Source organism: Plecotus auritus (assembly GCF_963455305.1).
Source record: "Plecotus auritus genome assembly, chromosome: 4".
NCBI lineage: Eukaryota > Metazoa > Chordata > Mammalia > Chiroptera > Vespertilionidae > Plecotus > Plecotus auritus.
This window is the reverse complement of record NC_137775.1, coordinates 166,131,958-166,146,026: the sequence shown is the minus strand read 5'-3', so window position 1 is coordinate 166,146,026 and position 14,069 is coordinate 166,131,958. Positions and strand designations below refer to the sequence as shown.

Here is a 14,069-nt window from a genome sequence, read left to right as displayed (position 1 = left end):
TGCAAACAACTGGTCTTAACACTTCCCTTACACATCACACCTTTGCTGTATATAAAGAAAAAGTGAAAATTAAATGCTCAAAATAGAAATCTTAGAATCCATAATACACTCTTTGCATAAAACAAGCATTCAGGTGGAAACTCTGCCTCCCAAATCATCTGGTAGTTTTCCTGTTCTTCACATTGTAAGAAGAATATGGGAGCTGAGGGTTTCTGGAATATGCCTTTTAAATGACCTGTCTGTCTAGCCCCTCCTGTTGGCAGGGTGGATCAGACTTCGATCATCAGGGCGTATTAAGAGATTACTGAATGAGCAGATAAATGAACACAAGAAAGAGCGTTCAACTGCATGATGATGCGGCCAGTTTGGTCTGCAGTTAGAGCGAAGCATGCTTTTGTTTGTTTTTAAGGGTTGTCACAGGCTGTTAAGTTTCCTGCAACCTGGCCTGACACTGCAACAGCAGCGTTCCCAGTGTCGGGCAGCAGCTTAGGGGATGTTTGCGAAAGAAAGAGTGAATGAATGAATGCTACAACATGAACAGTTACATGGGAAAAGAAGTAGACATGGATTGTCATATTTATTATTCCAGTTTGGCACCTGACCCCTTGTTTATGCTGCCTCCAAGTGAATGGCAGAACCTGGCCAGAGGTAAGAGTGATGCAAGACTCCCTCTAGTACACAAAATCACAGATTCTCAAATTTGGAGAAAAAATAATACAGAGATCACCAAATACTGGTCTGATTAATCCCTTCACAGACAATCCTCACTTAGTGGTGGCATCCTGAACTCTCTGGGGCACTGGGAACTCACTACCTTATAGGCAGCCCCGTTCATATTTTGAATAGCTTGAAACAATCAAAGGATCTCCATTACACTGAACTCTGCTTTCTCCTAGAAGCTTGGGCTTAATAGATAAGTGTCCTCAAACCTATTTGCCAAAGTCCTCATGCCTTCACTGGCTGACAGCCCACAAGCTCTCTGCCTCACCAAATACGACGTTCACCCACTTTATATTTGAGGAGAGGGTGGGGGAAGAGAAGAGCCAAAGAAAAGAGAAAAGAGAGGGTGTCTCTCTACCAAGACGAGCCACACAGCCTCCCCTCCATCATACCAAGACTCTGGCTTATCAAACTCTTACCTGTGGTGCTGGCCCCAAACACGTGGACCTTATAACTTTCTGGGCTCAAATAAGCAGAATGCCTCCAAATTTACACCACAGTGGAGTTGAACCACATTAAATTTTCATTGAACATGACCTTGGAGTGCTGGGTTTAGGTGCAGGTAGGTGAGGAAATGTGTCCTCGGCAGACGTGAATTCCAAGATCAGAAAAGAGGCCAATTTAATACTCCAGAGGTCTCTAGACTAAGGTTGCCTCACAAGCCAGAGAAAATGCTGACTGTCCATCTGGCCCTTGTAAGGCACTTACCTATAGCCCTGTGGTGCTTTCTTGATCTTGATTCAGGAAGGCAAGGCTTCCAGCATCCTGGGATTTACCACCCCATGTTTATTTTTGGCCTAGATCCCCAACAGGTGACACATTTCAGGGAGTCAATGTTTGTCCTGAACACACCAAAATGACCCAAGAGGGAACATTTAAACCCTCTAAGAAATGGATTTATTCTTTCAAACCTCACCACAATATTAGGAAGTAGCACTATTGTCATCACTCCTGTTTTACAGATGAAGAAAATGAGGTACAGGGAGACAAGGTCACTTGTCAAGGTCACATACTGGTAGCTAGTAAGTGGTGACACTGGGAGCCCACTTTTAGCAAGAGTCCTGATAAGTCAGTTTAGCCAGAATCCTCCACCTTCGATATCTGATCACTAATATCTAATCAATATCTGATCGGTTCCTCATCCCCCGCCCCACGTGATATGGTATCTGGTCACCCTGGCCTGCCTTTAGCAAAAATAATATTAGTTCGGTTTAGCCTGAATCCCTCCCCCATGAACCCTGCAAGATGTTTCCTCTTAGTAATTTTCCATCCGCTGACCTCCACTCTGCTCCCTTGGCTATAAATTCCCACCATTCCTTGCTGTAATCGGAGTTGAGCCCAATCTCTGTCCCCTACTGTAACATCCCAAGGCAGTGGTTCGACATCTATCAGGATAGGCCCCCGAATAAATAAAGCCTGCCTTACCCTTTCCTTAACAAGTGTCATGAATAGCTTTTTCTTTAGGATATAAAGACCAACAAAATACTAAGTGTCATTGTTAACTAAACAATTGCCAGAACATGTGTCCTGGTTAAAACAACTTTAATTCTGAAATTTTCCCCTGGGGAGCTTAGAGACTCTTTCCATGTGCTGATCTACCTTCCCTTGGTGGTTCAGAAGGCAGTGGGGGTGTTGACAATGTTAAGGGTGCCATTTCCAATACCCTGGCTCATCCCCAAAAGCAAAGATCTGCCCAACTGACTGAGGGAAATGGCACTGTCTGGACAGAATACACTAAAGGAAGGGGACATTCCAAGAGAGTCTCGTCTCACTCCCTAAAATTGTTTTGTAAACTGGCTTTTCTATCCACTTTAAAATCTATAACCTATGGGCCTTCAAATTTTAGGAATGTATATATTTCTTCGCTTTAAAAAACAAGGGGCTCTCAAGGCAAATGAGTAAAGCCGTGCACCCTCCCCCTCAAACACACCACCACCACCACCACGTCTTAAATCTACGGCAAAAGATATAGGATTTCATGTTTGCTACTACGCCAATTGCTTTTCAGCAGCAGTTGAAAATATTAAAAAGCTTAAACAAGGAAGCAAGAAAATCTGAATTCAAAACCCCAACCTGGCCTTTACAATGTCCCTGGGTGGTCCATATTTGTATTGGAAGATTTTGTTTGGCATTTTAACTTATGCAAATAGATTCTCACTTTCCTCTGAGCCTGAAAGCCATTCAAAGGGCAAAGATCCTCTTTCCAAATCAGCGGTAACCTATACCTCCTGAAAGTGAACAAAGTCCCGCTTTTCAAGGAAACAGGCAGAGACATTTTTGTTATTCTTTCTTCCACAAAATACACACCAATTCCCACAACCCTTTGCTATTTTGATCCTAATGGGGCAGATGGTGGAACAGGAGACTAGCCATCATTTTAAAAGGGACACTGTCAAAACACACAGTCCCCACAGGGCCTGCTTACCTTTTCAACCACCCAAACCCACCAACTACTGAAACGCCACAGGCTGATTCTGAGACAGAATCCCATGTCATCCCCTATACATGGGCTCACTGTAACACTCAACAACTTGATCAACGTTTAAAGGCTTCCACATGTGCAGTACAGGATCTAACTACTTTCAAAAGGAGAGGGCTTCATTCCATTTCCATTATTAACATCTTCAACTTGTCAAACAAAGCAATGGGTACTATGTCAGGTTAGAGCAGAAAAAAATCTGCATTCTAAAAGGGAAACCGACTGTAGGCAAAGAATAGAAAATATGGTATTATTATTTGTCCATTAGCACTATTTAAAATATACATATTGCTCTTGGCTTCACTCTAGACATTAGTATAAAATAGAAATCTGACAAATGAATCAAAAGTTCCCCTCTTCTCACCAGAAAGGAACCAAAGTGCTGTACTGCTCATAGAAGAATGTCTGGTCAAAGCCAGATCAAGAGAATTTGCCCCAAGCGTTCATAAAGGAAAACACAAGACTCAAATCATCCTGCCTGTCACTTCTGGAATGAGAGGTTGTCCTCCTCAAGACTCCCCCACCCTCAGCAGAAATGCTCAATGTGATCTTGATTCAGGAAGGCAAGGCTTCCAGACTTCTAGGCATTGCCAAGCCCACATTCAGTTGTGGCCCAGCAGGCCAGTGTGGTTCAGTGGTTGAGCACCCACCTATAAATAGGATGCTCATGGTGGTGATGTTTCAATTCCTGGTCAGAACACATGCCCAAATTGGGGGCTCAGTCCCCAGTGTGGGGCATGCAGGAGGCAGCTGATCAATGAGTCTCTCTCATCATTGAGTTTTCTATCTCTCTCTCCCTCTCCCTTCCTCTCTGAAATCAATAAAAATCTATTTTTAAAAAAACGGATACATAGATCATTGAAATAGAATAGAGAGCCCAAAAATAAACCCATGCCTACATATTCAACTAATCTATGACAAAGGAAGCAAGAATATACACTGGGGTAAAGACAGTCTCTTCAACAAATGGTATTGAGAAAACTGGACAGATACATGTGGGGTGGGGGAATGAAATTAGAACACTTCCTTACACCGTATACAAAAATAAACTCAAAATGGATTAAAGACTTAAATGTAAGACCTGAAACCACAAACTCTTAGAAGAAAATAGAGCCAATAAACTTTAAGACCTCATTCTTAGCAATATCTTTTTGGATATGTCTCCTATGTTCATTGCAGCATTACTAGCAATGGCCAAGAAATGGAAGCAACCTAAATGTCCATTAATAGATGAGTGGATAAAAAGAAATGTGGTATGTATATATAATGGAAAATTTCTCAGCAATAAAAACAAATGAAATCTTTCCATTTGCAACAACATAGATGGACCTAAAGGGCATTATACTAAGTGAAATACGTCAGACAGCGAAAGACAAATACCATATGATTTCCCTTTTATGTGGAATCTAAAAACAAAAAACAAAAAACCAGGAACAAGCAAACCCATAGATATAGAGAAAAACCTGATGGTTGCCAAAGGGGAGGAGGAGAGGGGATAGGAAAATAAATAAATAAATAAACAAACAAACAAATGAAATTCTTTATAGAATGCATGGGAGAGAAACAGTATTGAAGCATAGCGAAGCACACAGGTATCTGTTTCCAGGCCGATTTGTTGATCAAGTGCCTCCAAATGAAACAGTGGGTCATTCCATAAGATTATAGCAAGCATATGGATGAAGCATAAAAATGTTAGGGATTAAGTTATATTTTGGAAGCAAGAGCAGCTGCTTGTGAGCAACTCAGGATTGATACTGGCCAAAAAGGAAAAGGCTTGTAAGTCATCTGTTAAGCAGAGGTCCTCCCAGGATTCACTACCAAGTCTGTGTTTCAGATCACAAGGCAGCCACTGTATCAGGTAAGCCCAGAAGACTGAGCAGCTTCAAGTTGAGCTCTGAAGTGAAGTCATCTTTGCAATGAATCAAGTCCTGCCTTGCAGCCACCCTTGCAAAATCCACTCTCTGGCTGTCTTAGTTGTGGACCACTATGCATGTGTTGCTCAGCAAGATTCCTGGTGACACTTGAGAATCAAATATGTGGGGATTCAGCCCACCTCAAGGGACATGGGGCTTGCTCTCTACCACCCTGAATTAGAGATGTCTAAATTTTCTTGTTCCCCTTTGATCACACATTTAGACTCTCCCTATCAGCGTGTGAACAAGTTCTTAAAGGACTCTCCGTCCTGCCACAATAAAAAGTTACACGAAATAGTATTTTTTTAGCATCCCACATTGACAAACAATGAGATATGATAAAAAGAAAATAAACAGACTTTTTAAATTTGAAACACAGCTCTTTCACTAACTGGCTTTATATAGCCTTGACCATGTGGCTTAATGTTTCCAAGCATCAGATTCATTGTTTAACAAATGAAGGTAAAAAAAGGTCAGCCTTACAGGGATGTTGGGATGATTTGATGAACCATGAATATGAACATGGTAAGTGCACAATGAATGGCAGGCAGTGCTAGGGCTGCCTGCCACTCCTGGAGCCCTCACTTGGTTGCAGCATGCATTAGCATTAGCGTGTGTTGTACCTACACCTGGGCACTTCTAGCAGGTGTTGGCTAGCTCTGGCTGAACAGATTTGCCTTGTTTTCAACACATTTTAGCCGAGTGGCCTCTGTTCCTCCCCTTTTTCCTAAACCCGTGGTCGGCAAACTGCGGCTCGCGAGCCATATGCAGCTCTTTGGCCCCTTGGGTGTGGCTCTTCCACAAAATACCACGGCCTGGGCGAGTCTATTTTGAAGAAGTGGCGTTAGAAGAAGTTTAAGTTTAAAAAATTTGGCTCTCAAAAGAAATTTCAATCGTTGTACTGTTGATATTTGGCTCTGTTGACTAATGAGTTTGCCGACCACTGTCCTAAACAATGCACTTAAATCACTAGTTCTTAATCTCTTTTTAGTCACAAATGCCCTATATTTTCCTAGAAAACTTCATGTATGCACCAAGGCATACAATTTTTCATAAATTTTATTGGGTTCAATATCGACCTGAAAACTAGCATGGGCCTGCCCTTCACAGTGCCTATGACTCCTGTTTAAGAAGCCTCCTCTATACCTAGGAGGGGGAAGATGGTAGCGTAGGTAAATGCCTATACTCACCGCCTCCCACAACCACATCAAAATTACAACTGAAATACAGAACCACTGGAAAGCTGGCTGAATGGAAGTCCTACAACAAGAGAAGTAAAGAAGAAAGCACACTGAGACTGGTAGGAGGTGTGGAGGTTTGGATCAGGCTGGTCTGGCACCCATGTGGGCCACTTTTTTAATTGGGAGGGAGATCGTCTCTGCAGAGGCTGCCCAGAGGAGCAATGGGCCCCAGCCCCACACCAGACCCCCAGCCCAGGGTCCCAGAGCTGGGAAAAGAAGTCCCTATGGGCAGTAAGAACCACGGCTGTAAAAACCCGTGCAGATTGGGGCTCAGTGACACAGAGGCTGCTGGAGACCCAGCTGTTCCTCTTAAAAGGCCAGCACCATGAACTGAACTTACAAGGTCCCACTTCCTCTGAGCTCCAGCACCAGGGCGAGGCTTTGGGGAACACAAACACATATGAGGACGAACTGGATTGTCTGGCATCGGGGCAGGAACTCGGGGGCAGCTTTCTCCCAAACAGAGTTGCTCATGGGGATCATTGTTCCTATGCTGAGATCTCCCTGGTAGCAGGGCTGACTGGCAGCCATTTCTGTTTGCTCCACCCTGTGATTCCCTAAGACCCTGCCTCATCCAATTTAAAACCCCACCCAAGCTGTGTGCAGCAGCTTTTGCAAATGAATGCCCTGTCCTTGCTCAGACTAAAACTCTCAAACAAGCTGCAGCTGAGTCAAGGAGCCCCAACCTATCAAAAAAAAGGCCCAAGACCCGGCACCAGCACCAGCCTGCCTTGCTTCATAGTTGAGCCTCATCTGGGCACTTCCAAACCCGATACAAAGAAGAGGAATCTGCAGATCTCTCTGAAGCTCCTGCTGGGTGGCCCCAGGCAGTGGCTGACTTTGCACTTCCCTGGAGACCCAAGAGCCAGTGTACCTAGTGGTCAGTGTCAGACCATACCAAATTACAACTGGACACATCCATAAGAGACACACTCAAGAGGCAGACTCAGTGAGCACCAAAGCCCCACTGAAGCAAGTCCTGCTCCATAAGGGTGTCTCCTGCACAGCAGCTCTCCCACTATAATTGCAGCAGGTCCAGAGGTCAATTCCTCCTGTGACACCAACAGCAATCAAATCTCAACTACAATAAGACTGTGCTCACAGTCCACAAAGTGGTATACCTAGAGCTCCCAGCTCAGGTGACTGGGGAAGCTGAGCCACTGGGCCCTATAGAACACCTACTATACAAGGCCACTCAACCAACTCAAGGAGACATAGCAGCTCTACCCAATACATAGAAACAAACAGGGAAGCAGCCAAAATGCGGAGACAAAGAAACATGTCACAAATGAAAGAAGTGGAAGAAGGCAAACTGCTGGATATAGAGTTCAAAACCATGGTTATAAGGTTACTCAAGAATCTTCTAGAAACCTCCAAAAAAAAAGGAAAAGGACCAGTCAGAAATTAAGCATACACTGACTGAAATAAAGAATAATATACAGGAATTCAATAGTAGAGTAGAGGATTCTGAGAATCAAATCAACTATTTGAAATATGAGGAAGCAAAAAACACCCAACCAGAAGAGCAAAGAGAAAAAGGAATCCAAAAATATAAAGATAGTGTAAGGAGCCTCTGGGACAACTTCAAGCGTACCAACATTCACATTATGGAGGTGCCAGAAAAAGAGAGAGAGCAAAGTATTGAAAACCTATTTGAAGAAATAATGACAGAAAACCTCCCCTACCTGGTGAAAGAAATAGACTTACAAGTCCAGGAAGCACAGAGAGTCCCAAACAAGAGGAACCCAAAGAGGACCATACCAAGACACCTCATAATTAAAATGCCAAGGGCTAAAGACAAAGAGAGAATCTTGAAAGCAGCAAGAGAAAAACAGTTAGTTACCTACAAGGGAGCACCCATATTACTGTCAGCTGATTTCTCAACAGAAACTATGCAGGGCAGAAGGGAGTGGCAAGAAATATTCAAAGTGATGAACAGCAAGGACCTACAACCAAGATTACTCTACCCAGCAAAGCTATCATTTAGAATTGAAAGTCAGCTAAAGAGCTTCACAGACAAGAAAAAGCTAAAGGAGTTCATCACCACCAAACCAGTATTATATGAAGAGGAAAAAGAAAAAGTTCATAAATATGAACAACAAAATGGCAACAAATACATTGAATTGAATCTAAAAACAACAATTGAATCTAAAAATCAAAATAAATGAATAAGAACTCTAATGAACAGAATAAACTGGTGAATAAAATAGAATCAGAGGCATTGAAATGGAACAGACTGACAATTCTCAAAGGGAAGGGGGGTGAGAAGAGATTAAACAAAGGTCTTATATGCATACAAGAGGCCCATTGCAAGAAATCTGTGCAAGGGGCTCGGACCCCACCGCTGTGGCGGCTGCCTTGGCCCCCTCCGCCGTGGTGGCCGCCTCTGCCTCATCTGGAAGGTCGTCCCGAAGGATGTCCGGTCTAATTACCATATTATGTTTTTATTATTATAGATATGTATTACCTATGAACACAGACAACAGGGTGGGTGATGAAGGCCTGGGGTGGGGCGGGAACCAGGTAGAGGGGAGAAATTGGGGGGAAAAAGAGGAACATCTGTAATAATCTCTCAACAATAAAGATTTTTTTTTTTTTTTTTTTTAAAGAAGAAGCCTCCTCTAAACAGAGTCCCGGAAAATGCTTTATGAAGATGTGGGCTCCTCAGGGTTGGTGTCTGGGCAACCATGCCTATTATACTTCAAACTTCAGTCTGACATTCTGGTGCCAGGCTTTCTACAGAGAAGCAGCAAAGGAAATAAGCATAGGATGTCGATGAAAAGTTCCAGGTCAGGAAGAATAATTTTTACATGGACCTGGGCAAAGGATTTTTATAAATTCAAAGAAATAAAATGAGAGTCAAATGAACTTAAGTTAATTCTCAAAGAATTAAGTCTAGAAGTTCATTGCCTCAGCAAAGTCCCCAAAAGAACATATTTTCTCCCATATCCTAGGGGATGTACAAGTCACAAAGGTTTCTAGTAAGAGGGGTCCTGCAACAACTACTTATCTGGCATCTGAAACCACAAAGTATTATAGAGAATTAGCAGGTTTTACTAGGAGATAGATCCAAGGCAATATTTGCTTTCAAAAGAGCTATGGTCCTACTTTGGGTTTGCCATATCACCCACAGCTATCAATCAGCTGGCTTAAAAAAAAAAAAAAAAAAAAAAAAAGCATGCTACCCTTGAGGCCTAAAGGAAATAATAATGGCTCACAGGAACCTTTAGCAGCAAACCTGAAGGAAACAGACAAGCATAGCATTTGTGTTTCTCACAGAGAACATTAGCTAAAATGGATGAGTTCTGGTTTAAGATTCAGACAGATCTGATTTGAATCCTCCCTGTGCTATTTATTAACTATAACCTTGAGTATGTCACTTAACTCCGTTTTATCATCTGTAAAATGTGGATAATAATGTCTACTTCAGAGGATTAATATAAGGAATAAAAGGAGATAACATAAGAAAAGAGCCTGGTATTCAATCCTATCTAATAAAAGAGTAATATGCAAATTGACTGTCACTCCAACACACAAGATGGCTGCCCCCATGTGGACACAAGATGGCTGCCACAGTCCTAGCTGGTTTGGCTCAATGGATAGAGCGTCGGCCTGCGGACTGAAGGGTCCCAGGTTCGATTCCGGCCAAGGGCACATGCCTGGGTTGCGGGCTCGATCCCCAGTAGGTGGTGTGTAGGAGGCAGCCAATCAATGATTCTCTCTCATCATTGATATTTCTATCTCTCTCTCTCTCTCCCTCTCCCTTCCTCTCTAAAATCAATAAAATATATTTTTAAAAAAAAGATGGCTGCCACAATATGGCCAGCAGGGGAGGGCAGTTGTGGGGGACCCAGGCCTGCAGGGGAGAGCAGTTGAGGGGACCAGGTCTGCAGGGGAGGGCAGTTGGGGGGACCAGGCCTGCAGGACAGGGCAGTTAGGGGTGACCAGGCCTGCAGGGGAGGGCAGTTTTGGGGGACCCAGCCCTGCAGGGGAGGGAAGTTGGGGGGGTCCAGGGCTGCAGGAGAGGGCAGTTGGGGGCAACCAGGCTGGCAAGGGAGGGCAGTTAGGGGTGACCAGGCTGGCAGGGAAGGGCAGTTAGGGGAAATTGGGCTGGCAGGGGAGCAGTTAGGCATCAATCAGGCTGGCAGGGGAGTGGTTAGGGGATGATCAGGCTGGCATGCAGAAGTGGTTAGGGGCAATCAGGAAGGCAGGCAGGCGAGCAGTTGGGAGCCAGCAGTCCTACCGGGATTGGGCCTAAACAGGCAGTCGGACATCCCTCGAAGGGTCTGAGGGGTCCCAGATGGGAGAGGGTGCAGGCTGGGCTGAGGGACGCACACCATCACCCCCCCCCCCCCCCCGTGCACAAATTTCATGCACCAGGCCTCTAGTATATGATAATTAACCAATATAATTGTTCTATAACATGGAGTCAGATTGCCTGGATTCAAATCCCAACCCTACAACTTACTCCCTGAACAATTTTCAGAAAGGTATTTGGCATCTTTGTGCCTTAGTTTCCTCCTCTGTCAAATAAGATTGCAAATAATGTAATACCTAAGATTTTGGTGAGGATTAAATATGCTAACACATGGAAAAGTAGTTAAACAGCAGGTAATGCCTGCTCAAGTGCTATTGGTAATACAATACATTTAGTAAATTTAGTGTAATGCAATTACTAAATGTACTGAGCACTGGTAACATGCTCAATATATTATCCATCTTTGTTTTATTTGGTGGAGCAAAATGTTGGGAGGAAAAAGGTGGTGAGACAATATCCTCTGACCTTTTCATTTGATGCAAGATTAAGTAACAGAAAGAAACAGGGTGACAAGGGAGAATGAATGGTCCCTTTAGGTAACGAGCTGTGGATGAAGCCTGTGCACAGAGTCTGTGCTAAGAGGCTGGGTTTCAAGACTTGGCATGTATTCCACAAGACTGGTTTACAGGGCAGTTCTGAGTATGGACAGAGCAGCACCAGGATGGGTCCCCAAGAATCACTTGACTCAGCACTGGGGTCAAGGGAAGAGCTTATTTATTTTTATTAAATGTAGACTCAGGAAAGTGTTTGGGGACATAGAGAGGATGGGAAGAAAGTTAATAGAACCCCCTCTCAGACATAAACCAGGCTGACACAAATGCAGGTGACTTCCTCCTACCATCTCAGAAGTTAGTCAGAAACTAGTGACCAGGAACCACCACACTAAGATCTCTGTCCCTTTGTCTGGTGAGTTGAGTTTCTTTCCTCTGCCCAGACATTATGGGTGATTACACCTAATGAAGTAGACCTTTAACACCAAAAGAGCTTCAGATCAAGTTTTCAGTAGGACAGGAGGACAGGCTGGGTCTTAGGAGGGGCTGAGCCATCTCTCTCCTCTAGGGCATAGTGCTGCATCCCAGGCTCAAGGGGAAGAAGAAGCAGGTAAACCCAGGCCTGGGGCCAGAGACAATGAAGAAAAAGAGATGTTCTGACCTCAACGCTGGGCCAAGAGCTGGACAGTCTGGGAAACGCCTGCCTTGGGTCCCCAACTATATTATACAAACATCCCAACCATGATGCTAGAAGATTTTTACGAGAAACAGCTCTTGGCACAACTGGATTCTCAGACCTTAAGAAATACTGGAGAGTTGGTTCCCATGACGAGAACATTTGATAACTTAGTGGAAGGAGTGAGTGTCTGATTGGTGAGAAATATGGTCAGAAGAGCAGAGTTTGGGCTTTTTGCCTCACCAAAACTTTCAGAGAAAAGTTGGCATTTTTTAAATAATCAGAGAAAGTATTAATCTCATTCCCACTGATACCCTCAGGATGCAACTTGCAATGAATGCTCCATTTCAAATGGACTTACACTGATCGACAGCTTTCTCTATCATTCCCACAATGAAACTACGTACATATCTGTGCTGACATGAGTCCTATGATGTCTTCTGCAGGTACCATGCTTCCCTGTTAACTACACTTTCTGCTAATCTGGAATATTTGGCAACAATTTTTCATAACCTTGCACTACAGTGCCAGGCATTCCAGGCAAGAAAATGGCTGGCTACTTTTCCCTGCCAGTTACCTAGATGTAGTAGAGGCCAGGATAAGGACTGTATTCCATCTTCTGCATTTTTATTTTTGTTGTTGTTGAGTCTCTGATTTCCTAAGTAATTTCCTGTCTTGATCTTGGGTTTCTGCCTGACCTTATTAGCCCAGGTGCCAGTCATGACAGGTGCCCGCGATCAGTGCGGCCAGGATCCCTGCCCTTAGGATGACGCACAGATTTGTAGGAGCAGAACGGTTCCTGAGTGGGAGTGGGGGAAGGAGAGCCACGCCGCCAGGAACCGCCCGCCCCCCAACAACAACAACAACCACACTTCTTTGCCGCAGTGAAAGGGACCGGCATCTTCTTGCATAAGTGTTCATGAATACCCTGCTGGAAGTGCATTCGCTCCCTCCGACTTGGGGGGCGGGGGTGGTGGTGAGCAACAGCATCTAGGAGCTTTGCAGACAGCTGACCGTGTAATCAAACAGCACCCTTTCCTCTCCCTCCGATGCTCCCCCTTCCCCAGGAGCCGGCAGCTGGTGGCTCGTGGGGGGGGGGGAGGGGGGGAGGGGGGGTGCGGGGAGGCGCGGATGTCACTGCCGCTGGCCTTCCGCTCCCTAGGAGAAGACTCAGGCGGGGCGCACTCGCACGCCCCTCCCAGCCCACAAGGTGGGCGACAAGGTGAAGACACCGCAAGGGCCCCCTCCTCTTCAGCACTCACCTCTCGGCTCTGCTAGGGGAGCTGCAGCCGCTGGGGGGCTCTGACCGCCCTAGGGAGAGCTCCGGGGAGCGCCAGGAGCCAGGGGTGGCGGCGAGAGAAGAGTCAGGCTGCGCGGCAGGGGCCGCACCAATGCCCGGCTCCCAGCTCAGACGCCACCGGGTGGCAAAGGTTGAGGAGGGGCTCCGAGGCAGCGGCAAGAGAGGCGGGAGAGCACGTCGCCCCCCTCTGTTTACCTGGACGCACTCCGGGGCGGCGGCGGCACCGGTCTCCCCGAGCGCAGGGGCGGCTCCGGGCTGGGGCGGCGCTCCAGCGGCTGGCGAGGGTGGCGGGTGCAGCGCGCAGGATGTGCTGTCTCACGCTGCGCCCGCCGCTCGGCTCCCGCTCCTCGGGGAGCCAGCACCTCCTCTCTTCCCGCGAGCCCGGCACTGACAGCTCCTCGGAGCACCCATCGCCCCGCCCCGGCCCGGCCCACGCCCTCCACGCCCCGCGCCCCTCCAGCCGAGCGCCCTAGGCTCCCTCTCTACCCCACCCGGTCTCTCCTGGAGGGAGTGGCGCCGGCCCCGCGGTGGCGAACGGGGACCTGAGAAGGTCAATCCTGTTCCTGCGCAGCACCCAGGACTCACCTAAGTTGCTGCGAACAGAAGAGCTCTAGTGTTGGGGGAGCTCCCGCTGATGTGGCTCCTAGAACAACTTTCACTCCCCGACAACCACTTTGAGGGCATTTGAATAGAAATGGAAAGCTCAGATCCATCTGCTACCCACAAAGACTTATAGATCTGACTTATCCTTATTCCCCCCCCCCCCCCCCGCAAAGACAAAAATATATAGCTTGCCTCGACAGCTTTGCTTCTTGGAGGCCTAGCTTTGAAAAACCTGGGTAACCGTTCTTGGGCTTCCGCAAAGCTTGACATAACAATGAAGGCCCAGAAATGGAGTTTGGGATTCTACTCAGTGCAGGTTTGGCACTAA

At 46.0% G+C, this 14,069-nt stretch overlaps 1 protein-coding gene across 7 annotated transcripts in view; it reads right to left on the bottom strand.

The window, feature by feature from the left end:
• The window catches only part of DYNC1I1 (dynein cytoplasmic 1 intermediate chain 1), a 283,693-nt gene extending 269,968 nt beyond the window's left edge, over positions 1 to 13,725 (bottom strand). The window contains exon 1 of one of the 7 annotated variants that reach the window (XM_080666152.1): positions 13,334 to 13,725. The gene's annotated coding sequence lies outside the window, so the exon portion shown is untranslated. Of the gene's footprint in view, positions 1 to 13,100 lie in introns of all 7 variants that reach the window. The other 6 variants (XM_080666150.1, XM_080666151.1, XM_080666155.1 and 3 more) reach the window with 6 other exon arrangements.
• Positions 13,726 to 14,069: the final 344 nt, after the last annotated feature.